The 13094-nt window shown below is 46.2% G+C and overlaps 1 long non-coding RNA gene across 1 annotated transcript; it reads left to right on the top strand.

Annotated features, from left to right (window-relative positions):
- Window positions 1-4533: 4533 nt before the first annotated feature.
- Window positions 4534-7768, top strand: LOC130599131 (uncharacterized). The gene is made up of 3 exons (XR_008972164.1): window positions 4534-4774; window positions 5975-6105; window positions 7023-7768. It is a non-coding gene; the product is annotated as an uncharacterized LOC130599131 (long non-coding RNA).
- Window positions 7769-13094: the final 5326 nt, after the last annotated feature.

Here is a 13094-nt window from a genome sequence, read left to right as displayed (position 1 = left end):
GGCCGGCGGGGCCGCCTCTCCTCACCGCTACATGGCGGGGCCCGCCGGTTGCCATGGAGACCGCGGGGCGCCCCGGCGCCGCTCTCCCCACCACGGGAAACTTGGCGCGTTTTCCGCGCGGGACCTGCCCCGTCCTCTAACGACGTAACAGAACCGCCCCGGGGGCTGCCCGCGCGTTTCTGCACTCGTAGCTCACGCTTTACCCTCCCAGCTCCCATCACATCCGCGCTAAGCGGCTTTGGCAGCACAGCTACGGAGAACGCAATAAAGCACAGACTTTACCGAGGCTGTTGAGGCTGAAAACAACCCTAGTGTAGGGATCGGTACGCTCACAGAAGAGGATATGTGGGAAAATAACATCGTTTACTCCATTCTGCCGTTTAAAATACATAGAAGGTTCGCTGACGGCCTTTGTGTATAAACAATGTCCAGTGACTCAGGATGGCTTGGAGTAAATACACCTATTGCCTGTCATGCATATGGGGTAGCTACAGATTCATCACACTGTTTACAAAGGCCCCTTTCTACAGAAAAGCGAAGACTTTCATTCTTTTTCCACACTAATACTGTTTTTGTTTTGAATAAAAACAACTTGGGCAGTCCAACTAATGAGAGGTTGTGAAATACATCTTGGAAGTGTATTAAAGTGAATTTCAGGCTTCCCAGACCTTCCTCAGGAGGTGCTTTCTATGCTTAACCCAAAGAGAGATGCACTTCCGTTTTCTTTTAATAAAAACAATTAAGTATTTTAAACCTGTTATCACCGAGCATCTGCAGCACACACAGTTGTTCAGTTTATGATGAAAGACCTCAATCATCTGTGGCTTCACTTGCTGTGAGTTAGGAGCTCTTGTCTTTACACATGCGCTGGCTTCCATATTCCACAAACACGTCTGTCTCTGAAGATCACTCCGTATTTACTCCATATAGAATCGTAGAATCATACATAAGGCCTTACATTTTTCACAGCTCTTCTATGGCAGGGCTTGGACAGTGCAAGATGGGAGAAACATGATGAAGGCATTGCTGGAGTAAGTATTTTTTACACACCATGGATCTGCTCCTTTAAGTCTGTATGTTGTGATGCTATGTAATGTAATATTGCCCCAAAAGGTCAGAAATCTATTAAAGATTCATCCTTTATCTGGAGGAATAAGGAGCTCTGTGTGTTAGTCACACTTCTTCAGCACTGGTGTTAATAATTGTATTAAAGGGAAAGCCTCTTAAGTTAGAACACAGTTTTATTGCAATTACATCTGTGACTGCACTGGAAAACTTTGGCAAATGTTTTCTAGGTTACTGAGTAAGATATTTTATAGGATTGGTTTCATAACTGACTTCAAACCATGCCCAGACTGAGGCCTTAGCATCCTTTCACCTTGGACAGAGGTACCCTGTATTTGAGTACTCAGTGTAGAGGTGAAAGAATGGTAGAATCCAGCCTGGTTTGGATTGGAAGGGACCTTAAAGCTCATCCAGCTCCAACCCCTGCCACGGGCAGGGACACTTTCCACTAGAGCAGCTTGCTCCAAGCCCCTGTGTCCAACCTGGCCTTGAACACTGCCTGGGATGGGGCAGCCACAGCTTCTCTGGGCACCCTGTGCCAGCGCCTCAGCACCCTCAGAGGGAAGAGCTTCTGCCTAAGAGCTCATCTCAGTCTCCCCTCTGGGTGCTTAAAGCCATTCCCCCTTGTCCAAGGACGCCAGGACAAGCTCCTGCTGCCATCCCCAGGCATGGCACTGGGCTCTCTTGCTAAATACCAAAGCAAACCATGAAATCACACATGATTGCCATGCCAGTTTTGAAAAGGTGCTAGTCCTGAGTGTTGTGGTTTAAGCCCAGCGGTAACTCAGAACCATGCAGCTGCTTGGTCACTCCTCTTCTTCCTCCCTGCTCCCGGAGGGATAGGGAGGAGAATGGAAAGAATGTAACTCCCACAGGTTGAGATAAGAGCAGTCCAGTAACTAAGGTATAACACAAACTACTGCTACCACCAGTAATAATAATGATAAGGGAAATAACAAGGGGAGAGAATATGAAACTAAAAGGGGAAAAGGAAAACAATAAACACAAGTGATGCACAATGCAATTGCTTACGACCTGCTGACCAATATCCAGCCTGACCTGGAGGATGATCTGGGCCTTCCGGGTAGCTCCCACCAGTTTCTATACTGGGGGGTACCACAGCACGACGTGCGACCTGCTGTAGTATGGAATACCCCTTTAGCTAGTTTGGGTCAGGGGTCCTGACTCTGCTTCCTTCCAGCTTCCTGTGGCCCTCCTCCCTGGCAGAGCATGAGACTGAAAAAGTCCTTGATAGGAGTAAGCGTTACTTTGCAACAGCTGAAAACATTGGTGTGTTATCAGCGTTGTTCTCAGGCTAAAGCTAAAAACACAGCACTGCACCAGCTACCAAGAAGGAGCAAAATAACTGTTAGAGCTGAACCCAGGACACTGATAATGTCCTATCCACATCCATGGGTATTTTACTCCCCTCTCTTCAGGCAGTTCCCTCATGACTCGTGTATGCTTTTTTCTGTGTTTCCTGTACAGCAATGTATAACTTTGCAATTTGATATGTTAGTGCAAGAAAAAAAATGGGAAGCTGGGTGCTTCTTACGAGTATTTAAAGCTATTTTGTTCTGAAAAGTTCTTTGCAACCTTTTGGGATGTTTTTCACGTTGCTACATGAATTAATTATTACTGCAGATCAATGTCCTTAAATACACATATGAATTATGGCAGAAATTATATATACTCCTTCAGTCATATGCATGCTTACTACACATATTTTGCTTTCTCGTAAAGGATAAAATATCCTCATATGCCTGCAGAATTGCAGGCCCATCACCCAAGGAGCCAAGGTTCAGATTCTCGAGGTATATATTGTTCTAAAGATTTATTTCCTTGGCTAGTGGGATTTACAGAGCTCTGAAGCTGGCTAGATGCTGAGCTCCCATTGGAAGCTGCTGGATTTCCTGACCTGGGTTCTGCAGCATGACACTGAGTTGCTTTAGCAAACATTGCCTTAACTTTGCTGTGGTTAGTAGACACTCAGGACTACAGAGGTTCTTTTGTATGAGACAAGAAGCATGCGTAAGGAAGTCTTATCCAGGTGGGTGGTGCTCAGAAGTCGTGTAGATGCTTTGTTGCTTAATAATGTGTTTCATTAAATCTGCTTTACGCTGCTAGTTTGAGTGGCCACATGAGGAGTCACTTCACAGGGAGCTGGAAGGTGCTGGGCAGTAACGACTGTGGTGACAACAGAGTGGTGTAATGAGAGAGGATGACATCTCTTGAGTGCTTGACTGTGAATCAAAACCAGACTGGAATAAACTCCAAGGGCAGGAGTCCAGCTGCTCCGGGTAGGCTTGTGCTCGATACAGAGCGAGTCCTGACAGATCTCAAGTCAAATGACATGACTAAGGCTGTTTAATTACTTACTAATACTGCATTTCAATAAAAGTCTACCCTGTCAAGTGTGTGGTTTGGAATCTGCTTCAACAAACCTGATAAAAGACTATTTGTGTCCAAGGATTTTACAGTCTGATAATCTGATTCCTCATATACAGGTTTTAGGTATGCTTTTGCCTAGGAACACCATCAGTGACTTTGGGGGTCCTAGTTTAAAGTTAGGCTGCAAACATTTACAGGCTTGTGGTTTAACTTTCAGGTGTCGTAACTGAGTGAAAGAAGGAGGGGAGATGTTAGCAGAGAGTATATTTGCAGAGACTGGAAGTATATGCAGCTTTTCACACGGTTGTTACAGGGCTTTGTTCTGTCTATTGCATTTTATTTGGCTAATGAAGCATTCAACTCAGTTTTAATAGGTATAATTATTACTGTAATCAACAAATGCATATGCCACCTAACCAATACATCAAGTAAGTACGAGACAGTAAAGTACCTCTTGCAATGTTTAGTCAGCACGTGTCTGAAACAAACTTTACCTGCCCTTTTTCCACAGTGTTGGGTCTGTTTCCAAATGCTTCCATTCAGAGAAGCTTCTTGTGTCATCCTGTGATGAGCCTGTTGTTCACCCCGATAGATCTCCATGTCAGGCCTCCTTCCTGAATGTGTTTTACTTCTTCTGTTGGTAATTTAATCTGATTACATATAACCTTTATCCCGCTCTAAATAATTTCTCTCCCTTAGCATACCCACAATGAGCTTCCTCATTCTCTATCATCATTATTTTAACCAAACCACACATACTTCATTTTTTATCTCTACTTGTTAGTTCCCTCTGGCTTCTAAAGACAAAGTTAATATACGAGACATTCTGGTTGAGTGTTCTTTAAGTTTCCCCTCTGTCACCTGTATGGAAAACCATTTGCAGTATATGGATATTTTTTAGCTCAATTTGTATTCATTAGACATTAGTTTCTGTTGATTTCAGTGTACTTAATTCTCATCCTGTGCCAGCAAATGCTGGTTTTGAGGTCACTGCATATACAGCATTTTATATTTGTCCTTTAAGCTTGCCCTTTAACCACTGAAAACAGCGGAGTTTTCAGATGGTTCTTGAGTAGAAATCAGCAAGATGAAGAGAGATGACGTCAAAGAGGTGAAGTTGGTTGTGTGGGAAGCCACAGGACATGAAATCAAGGACACGGCAGAGATGGGCTGCCCACACCGGGTAATCAGATTGACTTTCTAATTACAGGTAGCAGCAAGACTCAAACTGCCTTTGAAGAACTACGGGAGAAATCAAGATTCATTCTTGGTATTTAGTGTGTGCTCCTGGAGGCCATTTCAAGGCAAATGACACGAGGTAATGTTTGCAGCATGAAATGAGGCTTTATAATTAGCTAATTTTAACAAACCCTCCTAGGAAACCTGTGTGGTTAATGGGTGGAGTGAAATCTTCGCTGCATTTCCAGCGACTCATTGTTTAAATCTGGCAGTACAGTCACACCTCTGTCTTTGCTTTCTTCCATAGATACACACACATACATCAAGTGTAATTACAGTCCAGGTAATGATTGTATCTGAAGGTTTATGGCAGAGGCAGTGTCACCCCTTGGCATACCCAGGACAGGCTGGTTAGCTGATTCATGACTCTGCATTAAAAAATACCAGCAAAGCCATGATTTATTTTAGACAGCAAGCACAGGAGAAGCAGAAGCTTCTTTCACTGGGAAGTGGCTGCTACAACCAGAACGACACAGTGCCTTGCTGCCCAAAAGCACAGCTCCATCACAAAACCAGCCATCCAACAGCCTTCCCACCCAGAGAGCCACAGAAGAGACCCCTGAGCTTAGTGCAATCTCCTCTTTACCAGCCTTTCACCCTCTCAAATTTTTATGCACCCTCTTAAAATATGGCTTCTTGTCAATGCGGGAGATTTTTCCAGCAGGAAAATGTTCTGTGTAAATGTAAGGAAATGAGGATTTTTTTTTTTTCTGTATCTAACTAAAAATAGAGCAACACCTAATTAAATATTTATGGTGGCTTAGCACACTCAATAAAGGAACTGTTGTCTAGAAGCCTCCAAAGCTTCAGCTTCTTGCAGTGGTGTTTCAAATACAGGCCAGAGAGGGAGCAGGTGCAAGAGGCAGTAATTGCATATGTACAGTTCTGAGACACTCAAACATGCAAGATTAAGTTATGTCTAATACTATAGACTTCACAGCCATATGCTATAAAAAATAACTGCACTGGGAGACCAGAAATCTCCACAGACATAGCCAAAAATAACCATATGAAATGCCTGGAAAGAGCAGATTCCCCAGAGGCTGGATTTCTGGACTCTTAGAGGGAGTCTCCAGCACAGAGCACCATTCCCTGAAGGAAAAACCCTCCACAACCTCTAGCTGTTGCTGAAACACCTAAATGAGAGAGCAGCTTCCAAACCCTGCAGCCATATCGGTGACAGGCCTTTAAATCTGCCAGGGTTCCCATCCTGTCAGAATTACTCTGAATTTTGTGAGCATTGTGCAAGCTGTACACAGACAATGTGCTCTTTCAGCAGGCTCCCATCACCCAGAGACCTCCATGCAGGAAGCTCTGTGCCTACACTGGGCTCTCCACTGTTCACGTTAGCAAAACCTATTCCACTCCTGAGGAATATGACTCTCGATCCAACACCCTACGGCAGGAAAGGTAAGAAACCATTCACAAACATGAGAATACTGCCCATATAATGTCCAGACAGGACTGGCTTCAGGCAGAAGGAATAGAAAGGAATACTTAGAGCTCTTATTGTTTGGTGATACTTTCACAATCAGAAACACAGGAATGAATTGTCCCACTCACTTTATTACAATGGAAAGGAAAATGCACTCTTCCCACAGCAAACAGCCTGGGATCATCACAAACCTTGAACTATTCCTGCTTGATGAGCTACATCTGCTTTCAGAGGATCTGAGATAATTTCATAACCCATTTAACTTCAATACTATTGTGTTGGTCCACGTGGGAATAATTTGGCCTCTGTAGGACTGTGGTCCCCTTGAGAGCAGGACCTCTCCAGGGCTTTGCCTGGTTTGTGGCAAATCAACAGGATTACTTTCTGTGACTTGAGGTCAAACGAAGGGGCTGAGGCAGCAGCAGAGCTAATGTCTCATCATTGGTGGGATCTTCTTCGCTGGATCTTGCTAATACGGGTCACAGAGCAACTCCTTTCCACCCGGGAGGGACTCTTGGAGTTACAGCATCACCAATCTCTGCCATATAAGACCCAGACCAAAGGCTTGACCTGTGTGGCCTGCTGTTGTCCAGAAAGCTTTAAATTAGGCATCCATAAATAAAGAGGTTTTTAGGAAAAGCAGGAAATAATAAATTAGAAATGGCGATGGGTCTGTAAACTCCATTGCAAAGCCTGCAATGAGCTCCTTTTCATTTCAGCTTCCAAAAGGCAAATGTCAACTTGGAGGTTTGAGCCACAAATCATGTGCTTGTCAGTGCACAAACCATGATGTGCTTCTCCATGTGGGAGAGTTTATCAGTTTTGAGATCAAGATTTATAGCTTGTGATACTGCAGGCAGTATGCAGCTCATTTATCTCTCTCTTAACTTAGGAGAAAACACAGTTGGATGTGATCTATGAACGTCCTAGAGCTACATATGCATCTATTACAACAAAGAAAATAACAATGATTACACCCATAATGTTGAGATAAAGCAGATTAGTTCATAACAACATAAAGTGTGGTTCTGGAAGCACTGAAAGCACCAAGAATCTGCTGAAGGTAACACGGTTCTGCAGCCAGGTCTGAAACAACATTTCTCCTCAAGTCTCTTTGAAAGCTGAATTCTGCACTGCAGAAAGAAGTGATGTTTTGGAACTGGTCCCATTGCATCGTTAGGCTGTTTCCCCACCTCTTGTCTGTCTGTGTATTTTCTTTCCTAGCCTGCTGCTCCATTTAATATGACATATGGATCCACAGCTTCCCTGGTAGCACAGGCAGTGCGGTTTTCCATTATGGGCAGGAATTCAAATGAGAAGCCAGGTGCTGTATTTCAAGCCATAATTAATATAAAATAAAAAACAAAAATATCTCCCCATCTCTGTTCTTAGGTTGGATTAACATCTCACAGAGCTGTAACTGAGTCCTGGCAGCAGAAACAGGAGGAAACACAGCCCGCACATTCTTGCACCATCTGCTGGTAGCATCTCCATTGACAGACACACCTAGAAGAGATTTTATAATTCCTCGCAAACCTGGAGGGATACATCCACATCTAGAGACATGAGACCACCATTATAAAGATTCAGGATACAGGTGAGGGTTTGTTTAAACTACAAACAGTTGGTTCTCCATAGTGGAGCCATTTCTGCCAGGTTTTTAAGGAACTCCATAGCAAGGCCTCTATGACCCCAGCGTAGCCACGTCAAGAAGGGATTTACAGAGCCTTTTGTGTCCCTGCAAAAACCTCCACTAGCTGCTGTTGCAGTCAGCATGAGCAAAAGCACACAGAGAAGAGGTCTAGGCTCTTGAGCCTCATAGTCTGCTGCCTGCAGATGGTTGTGGCCAATGTCTCATCACCCTCTGGTGCAGATGAGTCTGTTCTGGCCCCACAGAAGACCTCTGCTGGGTCTTGTACCCATCACACAGCCATTCCCTCCTGCTGGAAACTCTCATCTGAAGAATGGGATCCAGTGATGCCTGTCAGGTGTCTTGCCCATTGCAGAGACTTAATGTGGGTTAAAACCAAACACAGCACTTTCTTACTGTCAAGGTCATCCTAATGCGAGCGAAGGGAATGAATCCCTCCAGTAAAAACAAAACTTTATTAAAGCATTTATGATGTTAAGTTGCCTAGAAATAGAGTGGTTCCTCCTTTCTGCCCCATCCGTCAATACAAGAAGGGGCTGTAAGCTGGTCACAGGAGGGTGGTGTCAAAGGATATGAAAAGTCTCCTTGTGCAGACTGCAGTCCGTCTCCTGAGTTCCCAGCTCCAAGAAGACTCAACATTAAATGCCCATGCTTGGCTTTTAAAGAGGGTTGGCAGTTTCATAACAAGTAACATCCTTGTCCATGGGAGCCCTGCGAAGCTGAGGGGTCACATTTCTCTCCTCAACTTGGCGGATGGAACCATAGCAGTCTGTGGAAATGGTCTTCTCTAGGTGCAGCTCATCAGGAGTGTTATGGGTAAGTTGTCCCCTGAACCATCACACACTAAACCACTACTAAAGCACAGAAACTCCCAGCAGGGTGGGTCAGTGTGAATTAATGAGACCACCTCTTGGATGAGAGTGACAAATCCATATAACTAAACATCCAGAAAACCAAAGCTAAGGCAGAGAACAGCTGAGCATCTCTGCAATTCATGTTCTGTGTAGCAGATTTCTTCTACCCTTTTTTTTAGTACCAAAACATAGGAAATGCAATCACACCCTAGTTGATAAGCAGCAGTTGGAGACTGGGAAGACAGAAAGCAGGAAGAGAAAACACATCCATGAAAACAGATTTATGGAAAAATGGTAACTGTACTTTGCAAGATGTATGTTTAACTGAAATAAGAATTCCCCTTTCTTTAAGTAGATTTGGGGTCTATAAACGGGTGTCAGAATGCCAGCTGTGACTCACTATAAGCAACAGCATTCCTTGTTTATCCTTGCAAAGGCACAGTGGTTTCTTTTAAGCAACACAACGGTAGCAAATTGATTTGACAGGCAAGCTCACATGGTTTGATGTGAACATTGCAAGAGCGATCCGTGTGTCACCAGCAAATGTGAAGAGCCCAGGACAGCACGGGGCTGGCGGCTTTTGTATGAGCACGAGGTTAGTTTCTGGAGGCCGTATCTTCTCCTCCTGGACACAGAGGTTACATCTACCCTCCACATTTTTCCCAAGACCTGCATCCTGAAGGCTGGAGTGCGTAGGGAAGCACAAATGCTTGATTTGGCGTGTGAAAGTGGGTGTACAGTTAATGTTTTGAAGTATTATGATTATTATTTTAAAGTATTGTGATTTTCAGTAGTATGATTCCAACATAAACTATTCTATGATTCTATTATAATCACGGCGTGGTCCATAGAATCCTTCCAAATTGAGCTACTTGGTTAGGCTGATACTTGTATTCTTGTAGCACCCAAATACTTGCAAAGGCGTTTTGCCCTGTTCATGCTCTTGACCAAAAAGTGACTGGAGAAAGCCATAGCTGTGCCAGCCACATGTGGGTGGAAGGGGCAGGATTTCAGCATTTGTAGACCATACAAGGCAGCTCCTGTGAGCACAGCAGAGGGGGAGCTTGCAGTTTGCAGAGAGCCTACAAAAATGGATGTTGGCACAAGCATAACATCATATAGAACAATGGTGATTTTGTACTGTGCTTCCAAAAGGACTCAATCACATCAGCCCTTGGCCTCATCCCTACAGGCTCTGAACACTGCATCAACTTTGTCCTCCTCCCAGCATGGGGCAGGAGCTTCACCCAGCTCCTGCCTGTCTGCTCTTGGGAGCTGCAGGGAGAAACCCCACTGCAGAGCGGTCAAGGGCAGTGTCTCCAGGAGGAATTAATCCCACTACTGGAGGGAAACTTGCTTCCTCAGGGAGTTCCTTCACCATCCAAACCATCATCCACTCTCAGAGGCATTACAGCCAACTAGGAAAGTCATAGAATCATAGAACCATAGAACGGTTTGTGTTCTCTGGAAAGCTCACCCAGCTCCAACCCCTGCTACAGGCAGGGACACTTTCCACTAGAGCAGTTTGCTCCAAACCCCGTCCAACCTGGCCTTGAACACTGCCAGGGATGGGGCAGCCACAGCTTCTCTGGGCATCCTGTGCCAGTGCCTCAGCACCCTCACAGTAATGAATTTCTTCCTTATATCTAATCCAGAGGTCCCATCCCTGTCTTAAAAACCCACACATAAGAAAAGCTAAATCGAGCGGTGAAAGGCTGTAAGAAACCACATTGTTCTTGTTGTTCTTTTCTGGTCTTACATTGACCTTTGAAAATGAGAGCACTTTCGACCTGAACTGGTGGCAGCCCTTGGGCAGGAGCTGACGCGCAGAGGTTCAGGTGGCAGGGCTGACCTCTTGCCATGGAATTTCACCCAGTAATTTCTGCGGCAGAAAGAACTCCTCCGAGCTGCTGTCTGGCTTCAGAAGTAAACTTAAGTGCCTGTGGCTTGACAAATAAACATTCTGAAAGCACTCAATGACTCACAACCTCACCTAAGAATAGTTGAATTTTGCAAGACCAAAATACATAGCAGAGAATATGGCCTCTGACACTGCCCGGGCACAGAGCTGAGGGACATGGTGGGAGAAGGGAAGGGAGAGGCTTTGGCTGCAGCGTGGCTGCATTCCTGCCGTCCCCTCCCAGCTTCTGGCAAGCCACATCTCCTGGAATCATGGAATCCCAGCCTGGTTTGGGTTGAAGGGACCTTAAAGCTCATCCAGCTCCAACCCCTGCCACGGGCAGGGACACCTTCCACTAGAGCAGCTTGCTCCAAGCCCCTGTGTCCAACCTGGCCTTGAACACTGCCAGGGATGGGGCAGCCACAGCTTCTCTGGGCACCCTGTGCCAGCGCCTCAGCACCCTCACAGGGAAGAGCTTCTGCCTAAGAGCTCATCTCAGTCTCCCCTCTGGCAGGTTAAAGCCGTTCCCCTTGGCCTGTCCCTATAGGCCCTTGTCCAAAGCTCCTCTCCAGATCTTTTGTCTCGGAGGCTTCTTCAATGTTCATGTGCATCAGCCACCTCAGAGCTCTCCTCCACGAATTCACCTAATCCTCTTCTAAATAATTTATGAAGTTTCATTTATACACACAGCAAAGTACTGCTCGTTTACCCAATTGGGTTTGAATTGCTGTTATTCTCTTGGATTAAAGAGGGGTCACACAAGTTTTATGGATCAGAAGTTACACTTCTCAGCGCCTAACATTTCACAGAAGAAAGATTCTTTGTCTTCAAGTTATCAAGCAAGTAAAACCTCAGTGACTGAAAAGGGAAATTGATTTTGGTTCTGTTTGCTCATGGGGGGGGGGTTGGTACTCGCTGCTCACTTTCCTGGGGCACGTTTGCAGCAGTATGTGCTGTGAACTGCCACCGCTTTGCTTCTTACACAGGCACCCCCACACGTTTTAGTGCTTTAATCTAACCCCAGGGAGAACAGAACAAAACACAGGTTCAGCTCGATGCCTGTGACCATAAAAGCTTCCTGCAGGTGCCCGAGGTTTCTGTTGCAAAAGCCTTGTAGTTGTTAGAGCTCAGGGAGTGTCACGGCTTTGGAGAAGAGCCGAAGGGATGGGTAGTGGTTAAGCTGCACCATCCCAGGAACAGCAGGAGAGCTGCTGTGTCCCAGAGGCCACAACTGCACATCAAAGTAGGTTTGTTTTCAGGAACAGGAGAAGAAAATCACGTAGGAGCCGTCTCCCGCCTCCACCAACCAAGGAAAAAATCTGTCTGATTTCATGGTCCCTCTCTTTTGGGCCTTGCCAGAATAACCTGAGCAGCAGGGGCAGGGCTGTCCTCATGGCATGAAGCCCAAAGACTCCACTAAGACACACTTTTCCCTTGGTTCTTTGATCTGTTGTTAAAATCATCAGGAAATGTCTTCCTCTTGTTCGGCACATGGGAAAAAGCACAGACAGAGCTGGATGCCAACCTTGACCGTGCAGGGCCCCCATCACTCCCGGGTGGGTAATGGGAAATTTCCTCCCTCCCTGGATTAGTTGGGATCACTGGGAAGTGGCTGGAGCTCAACCCTCAGCTCCCCTCCTGTGATGTGGATCCCCCAGCACTGAGCCCAGACATGGTCCTGCACTGAGCTGTGCCTCAGGGCTCCTGCTTCAGAATCCCTCATTCCCATGGTCAGAGCCCCCTTGCCCTGGCCATCCACTGACCCATCTGAGCCAGGCTCTGGCAACCGTGTGCATGTTTTTCAGGCTGGAGACGAAAACCTAATTGCAGTGCTGATGGGATGATGGGAGCTTAAGGACTCTTACTTACAGCATTTACCTCTCAGAGAGGAAAAGTATCTGGGCTCCTCTTGAGGAAGGGAGGAATCACAGTGAGCCTCATTTGTCCCCGGATGATGCTGAGCTTTTAGCTCAGGCAGAGGCCATGCATCCACCCCCAGCATTGCTGGAGCTGCTGCTCTCCCACGCTCCGGAACAGCGGGAAGCAGGGCTGGGGTTTGTCTCTGTGTCTCCAGACAAGCAAAATGAAAAGCGTCACCTAAAGCTGAAGGTGGTGTTGAAGGTCACTCAACCACTGGTGTCTGCTTGTTCCAAAGTCTAGGAAAGAGCTGTCCCTGTAGTGACCTGCTGCAGCCGGGGAGGTGACAAGTACATGAATTGCAAAGGGCAAGGCCCAAAAGGAGGCTTAAAACCTCAAGCTGACTGTATTTTCATAGAATCCCAGACTGGTTTGGATTGGAAAGGACCTTAAAGCTCATCCAGCTCCACCCCCTGCCACGGGCAGGGACACCTTCCACTAGAGCAGCTTGCTCCAAGCCCCTGTGTCCAACCTGGCCTTGAACACTGCCAGGGATGGGGCAGCCACAGCTTCTCCGGGCACCCTGTGCCAGCGCCTCAGCACCCTCACAGGGAAGAGCTTCTGCCTTATATCTAAGCCAAATCTCCCCTCTGGCAGGTTAAAGCCATTCCCCTTGTCCTGTCCCTACGAGGCCTTGTCCCA

This window comes from Pezoporus wallicus, unplaced genomic scaffold (assembly GCF_028554395.1).
Source record: "Pezoporus wallicus isolate ANWC-B61680 ecotype Strahan unplaced genomic scaffold, APGP_CSIRO_Pwel_v1 contig_8108, whole genome shotgun sequence".
In the NCBI taxonomy this organism is placed as follows: domain Eukaryota; kingdom Metazoa; phylum Chordata; class Aves; order Psittaciformes; family Psittacidae; genus Pezoporus; species Pezoporus wallicus.
This window is presented reverse-complemented; position numbering and strand designations above follow the sequence as displayed.